The sequence below is a fragment of the Neoarius graeffei genome, chromosome 1 (genome assembly GCF_027579695.1).
Source record: "Neoarius graeffei isolate fNeoGra1 chromosome 1, fNeoGra1.pri, whole genome shotgun sequence".
In the NCBI taxonomy this organism is placed as follows: Eukaryota; Metazoa; Chordata; class Actinopteri; order Siluriformes; family Ariidae; genus Neoarius; species Neoarius graeffei.
Genome location: NC_083569.1, coordinates 113,822,271 through 113,828,931, shown reverse-complemented (window position 1 = coordinate 113,828,931; position 6,661 = coordinate 113,822,271). Strand labels below are relative to the sequence as shown.

At 43.0% G+C, this 6,661-nt stretch overlaps 1 long non-coding RNA gene across 1 annotated transcript; it reads right to left on the bottom strand.

Annotated features, from left to right (window-relative positions):
* Window positions 1–3,546: 3,546 nt before the first annotated feature.
* LOC132882399 (uncharacterized) lies at window positions 3,547–4,568 on the bottom strand. Its single transcript, XR_009654209.1, has 3 exons — window positions 4,393–4,568; window positions 4,034–4,132; window positions 3,547–3,768 (listed from the first exon to the last, which is right to left on the bottom strand). It is a non-coding gene; the product is annotated as an uncharacterized LOC132882399 (long non-coding RNA).
* Window positions 4,569–6,661: the final 2,093 nt, after the last annotated feature.

Below are 6,661 nucleotides of genomic sequence, written 5' to 3'. Positions count from 1 at the left end.
CCTGCAACTCTAATGACTGACTGAATGAGGTGTGGTGTGTGTTCAAGTCTCAACACTTCCTGTGGTTTCTCGCTTTCAATCACACTACAAGGAAAGAAAGAGAGGATGAGTGTATCCCAGATCTTTAACTTCTCTTTTAGTGTGTACAGGCACTGTATCTGCTCTTCCTTCCTCTTTCCTGAAAAATCTTCAATACTTTTTGTTTTTCTCAAACTCTCACATACAAAAAAGAGCACACAGTAGAGAGTCCACTGCATTAAATCAAGAGAAGCTTAAAGCTTGACAAGCTACAATTTCTAGGTTGCTCATCTTTCATCCAACTTCAAGCTCCTTTGAGTTTAGTGTTTAATTTTCAAAGCATTGCTGGGATATTTATGAATGTTAGTTTCAAAATTATGTGGCCATCTAAGTCAATCCATCCATCCATTATCTGTAGTTGCTTATCCTGTGCAGGGTCGCGGGCAAGCTGGAGCCTATCCCAGCTGACTATGGGTGAGAGGTGGGGTACACATTCAAACATAATAACATTCATAAATTATTCAAAACCTAGATGTTTTTGGACTGTAGGGGAAACCAGAGCACCCGGAGGAAACCCACACAGACACAGGGAGAACATGCAAACTCCACACAGAAAGGCTCCCATCAACCATTGGGCTCAAACCCAGAACCTTCTTGCTGTGAGGCGATAGTGCTAACCACTACACCACCATGCCAGGCTATCCAAGTGTGAAAGATATTTATTTCTGTATGTAGTTTCTCAGAAGCCCAATTAATGTGTGTATTATTATTGTTGTTCTGTGTTGGTTTATAAATAGAGTAGTAAATATCAAAACAGTTCAGCTGAAAGAAAAAGTGGAAATAAAGTAAGAGTTTCTGTTTAAGCATAAACATTTAAGACAGATCACTTGTGAGAGGGAGGTAATACATAAACTCACAGAACACTTTACAGACATCCCAACCTGCCAAAATTCATTTCAGGGACACCCCCCGCCCAGAAAATTTTGGATTTGGTTGATGTGATTTCCTGCATTCTGGTGGATTTTGGGGTGGCCTTTTGGAGATGACCAAGACCTGAATTCACTCAATTCACTCAGATTCATAGCTGACACCCTGACTTGGGGACTTACAGTAGCTGCCCCCAACCCATAAACTATGATAATTACAATGTGCCATATATTAAGCTCCTTACTGATGCCCCTTTTCCACCAAATCAGTTCTAGGGCTGGTTCGGGGCCAGTGCTGCTGCTGGTTCACAACTCGTTCAACTTGCGAGCCAGCTGAGAACCAGTTTGCTTTTCCATAGCTCGGGGTGCTAAGGGGAGCCACGTCATTACGTCACTGTATACATCATATACGTCGCTGCGTTTGCATAAACCTTGGCGCGAACATTGAAGCAACAACACCATGGAGAAGAAGAAGCAGCAACAACAACAACAACAATGGATGACTTCGCGTTTGTACAGCTGCTGCTTCTGGCTTTACAGTGCTTCATTGGGATCAGAAAACGGCAGATCCAATATGTTTGTGTTGATCGACAGGTTTTGATTGGACGGTGATTACGTTCTAGGAGACAGGTAATAACCTAATAACGTTTTGACTCTTACTTACACTGAATGTGAGATGGTTATGTTAGCCTTTGTTATGAGCTAACATTAGCCGGTGTTATGTCCCTGCTGGAATCGTCACAAATTCACAAACATATTACTGGCGATTTTTAAGTCGCCGCTCATATCTACCACAGCGGTAGATATGAGGATGCTTAGCTCTGTAATGAACTTAACTGACTGAAGTGAATGTAAACAAACTGCATGGAAATATGAGTGAATGATTTATGTTTAACCTCGTTTCTTTAACCCTTATGCCTCACTAAGGACATTTTTGGCTTGTCAGTTGTTAATTTTCTTTATTATTTTGACTGTGTTCATACATATAGAAATATAATAAGGTCAATAGAATATAAAGTATGGCAAATGTGCTGTACATTAACTCCACAAGTAAATGTAACACTTATGTTTCCAACACTCACACATGCACATTTATTTCTCAATACACATCCCACTCTAATCTAAGGGGAAAAAGAGGCACAAGGGTTAAGTACCATGATGAATATTTGTTTGAGTATTGATGACTCTCCACACAACATGTTTATTTACCTATACATTTTTCTCTTTACAGGTAATCTTGCGACTGATGGCAAGGCGGAGATCACATGTTGTCTGGGCACACCCAAGATCTTGCTACTGGTGGGACACAATTGTTCCTGATTTCACCTCTCACCAGTTCGTGCAGAATTTCCGTGTGTCCCGAGAGTCATTTGAGTATGTCTGCAGTCGGGTGAGGCATGTCTTGGGGAGAAGGAACACAAATTACCATTTGTGTGTCCCAAACCAGAAGCGGGTGGCTATTGCCATCTGGAAGCTGGCCACTGGCGGTGAATACGGGACCATCCTTTTTGTAGTAGGCATGAGCACCGTCTTTAATTGCGTTCAGAATTTCTGTAACACAGTCATCAAGGTGCTGCTCCCTGCCCACATTACATGCTCTGATGCTGAGAGGTTAGTGGAAATGGCTGCTCTCTTTCAGAGTCATTGGAGAGTGCCACAGTGTGTTGGTGCAATAGATGGAAGCCACATTCCCATTATAGCACCAGAACAGTATCCCCAAGACTACTACAACCGGAAGGGATGGCATTCAGTTGTTCTGCAAGCAGTTGTAGATGGCAGAGGTTTTTTCTGGGATGTGTGTGTTGGCTTTCCAGGGAGTGTGCATGATGCAAGAGTCCAAAAACAGTCACATTTGTGGGAAGTCCTAAGTGACGGGGAATTTCTAGGTCAAAGCAAAGTGTGGCTCTGGCTGTGAGGTTGGACATTACCTGATAGGTGATCCAGCCTACCCCATGCAGAACTGGCTGATGAAACCCTTTTCAGACAGTGGCAGATTGGCCCCTGAACAACACACCTATGATTACAGACTCAGCAGTGCACGATCGGTTGTGGAAATGGCATTTGGGAGACTGAAAGGACAGTGGAGGTGCCTACTAAAAGAAATGACTGCAAGCTGGAACTGTGCAAGAAAATGGCGCTGACCTGCTGTGTCCTTCATAACATCTGTGAGGAACATGGCGACAATTTCACTGAGGAGCACCAAGACAGACATGCCAACATCCAGCCTCCTCTTCAGGCATTACCTGAACATGGCAGTCAAGAAGGGGCTGACATTAGAGCCGCTTTAATGGCCTACTTTAACAGAGGGAACGAGTAATTTGTTTGGTTATTTTGCTATTTACTTCATGTCAATGTTGTTTAATTGTTCAGTTCGAGAAGTTCATAGAAATGAGTCATTTATTTGTAAATAAAGTGAGTGAAAAAGGTAGCTTGTTGAGTTCTTTCATTAATTGTTTTCACAAGCTCTAACCAGCTTTACTTGTACTTATTACACAGTTAAAATAATTTTACATCACTAGTGAAAACATATACAAGCAGACATGTCTCTTTAGAAAAAACATTTATTTACATAGTGCATAGAAACACAACATAAAGTGACGTGAACAGTGCAAAGGTGCAAAACAAGAAAAGTGGTGTGATTATTTTCTGGCTTGCGCCTCCATTACAGACACCATGCGCCCCATCATACTGAGGAACGCACTGTTGTCTGCTTCCAGCTTGTGCAGCAAGGCATCGTTCATTTCCTTGCTGTGCTGCAGGAACCTCTCGTCCACCCGCTCAAGGTATTCCAGGAGCTCAGTGTTGCTGTCTCACTTCCTCTTAGCTGTGTACAAGAACAGAATAATGAGTTTAAAAGTTTTTATTCATAAGTAGATTAACACAGGTCCAGCAATACAATATAAGAAAAATGTCAGCTCAGCAATAAGAGCATTAGTTAATTGTTTACGGTTGGTAGGGGATTTTATATGAATGACTGGTCACTTATTACAGCATGTATTTATATTATAAAGTCACACTATTAGGTATATATCCATGTTTGCATAGTATCCAGTGAGACAGACTACTGGATACTCAGCACAACAACTTACCAGGTCTGGTCTGCGGCGATTGTCCTGAGCTGCTGGATGATGCAGGAGAGCTGCAGTGGCGTGGAGACATCAGGTCCTCGTCCCCGATGGTGAACAACTCTATAAACCACATAAAAACAGCCAGTGTTGGGAAAGTTCACTTTCTACATGAACTATTTCAAAGTTCAGTTCACAAATTTTAAAATGAGCTAGTTCAGTTCATAGTTCATAATGAAAAATTTTGAACTAAGTTCACAGTTACAAAAATGAACTAGTGAATGAAAGTATGCGTCAGATTTCATTATAACATTATACAAACAAACATTAACTGAAGTAACTAAAACTTTATGCAAGGCGAAAATGTTTGAAAAGAAACTTACCAGGCTCTGATTGCGGCGCCATCGCCTCCAGCATCGCCGTCGCTGAATTTAAGGCTCCGGTGGCGTTATTTGCCGGTCTATCGCTGAGGACTGAGTCCAGAATATCGAAGGGGTTCTTCCTTGGCCTCCCGTTGCAGCTTCGACCGAGGTCCTTTTTTTGGTTCCTGAAGTCTTTCTTCAGCTTCTTTAATTTGTTGCTGATCTGCTCAAGAGTATGTTCGTACCCCGCCGCAGCCATCTCTTTTTGTCTCATCTCATCTCATCTCATCTCATCTCATCTCATTATCTCTAGCCACTTTATCCTTCTACAGGGTTGCAGGCAAGCTGGAGCCTATCCCAGGTGACTACGGGCGAAAGGTGGGGTACACCCTGGACAAGTCGCCAGGTCATCACAGGGCTGACACATAGACACAGACAACCATTCACACTCACATTCACACCTACGGTCAATTTAGAGTCACCAGTTAACCTAACCTGCATGTCTTTGGACTGTGGGGGAAACTGGAGCACCCGGAGGAAACCCACACGGACACGGGGAGAACATGCAAACTCTGCACAGAAAGGCCCTCGCCGACCACAGGGCTCGAACCTGGACCTTCTTGCTGTGAGGCAACAGCGCTAACCACTACACCACCGCGCCGCCCCCCATCTCTTCTTGTATTTGGTGTAATATGGGCTTGGTCCAGGTAGCACCCTCCAGTTTCGTCTGAACTTCATCTGTGGACCATATTGCTCGGAGACAGGTTGTCTCCTCCACAGACCACTGCTGCTTTACTGCATCCATGATATCTCATTGGTTAAAAATGGCCACCTTTCGTGGTCTTGTTATTGTTGTTGGTCTTAACAACTCCGGCCCGCCGCTGACGTAAGCGGTTCTTTCCTCTGGCCCAGCAAAGAGTTGGTGCTAGCCTGGAACCGGTTTTTCTGGCCCCAGAGCCAGTTCTTTGTCAGTGGAAACAGAAAACCCAGTTCCAAATTAAGCACTGGCCCCGAACCAGCCCTGGAACTGATTTGGTGGAAAAGGGTGAATCTGGACACCCCGCCCTCCATAAATAAGGAAGGATGACCAGGATAGATAGATATTTCACCACAGAACATTCCTTTACTTAGATACCAAAACACAGATGAATATAACAGAGCAATGAATGAATTCCATGAATGCCAATGAATCTAATTGTACATGTAGGCCTAGGCCTAAAGGGCTCTTTCCTTTCCTCTGTTCTATGCCTGTTCCTTTTGCAAGCTTTCATTGTATTTAGAGGCTGCTTGCTTTGCAGATTTGAGCAATTTTCCAGACACCTCCACCTTGTAGCACTCTGTGTCAATAAACTTGTGAATCTGATGTCTTGCAAGATTAATAAGTGTTTGGTGAGACATCTGACCCCTAAATTCTGTCTTGATGTGACGCACCATGCTGAATGCCCTTTCCCCATCACAGTTAGAATTTGGCAGCACCAATAGCAGCTTCATCAGCTGATAGAGCTCCCTGAATCTCAACTGCCCTGAGCTCACAGATGTTACTTTGGACAGCTTCCCCCAGCACTCATCAACTGGTAAATTCTTATAATTTGGTACCAGTGCTTCCAGGTTAGAGGACACATAATCCAGGACTTCTAAATGGAGCTGTTCTCTGGCATCTGCCTTCATTACATTTGGAAATCTTTCTTCCAAAGTCAAAATCTGCTCTGGTTTCATATTATCATAGTTCTTAGGATTGACCACTGACAGATTCATCAAGATCTGATCTCTCACAGGGAATTTTTCCTTTATTTTTTGAAAGATTCTGACAAAGAATGCTCTCGCATCTGTAGAATTGCTTTGTCTTGTGACTGGAGAGTGCTGATTTTCACATCGGAAAATCACATATTTGATGGAAGATGGATATGATGTGTTAACAGTACCTGAAGATACAGTATTAATTGAACAGCGGACATTTTGCTCATGTTGTGAGAGAATCTCTTTCAGAGCCTATAAACACAGAAAAACCTGATGAGTTAGTTGAGAGAGATAACAGGATGTCATGTCCATTCATTTGGACTGTAGATGGCTCTGGGAAAACCAGAGGTGGAGGTTTGTGCATTTATATAAATAGAGCTTGGTGTACAAACTCTGTTGTTGCCGAGAGACACTGCTCACCTAACGCGGAGTTTCTCATGGTTAAATGTAGACCTTTTTATCTCCCAAGAGAACTCACATCAGTTATAGTTACTGCTGTATATACACACCACCAGACGCTAATGCTAAGCTTGCAATGGGAGAATTGCATGCA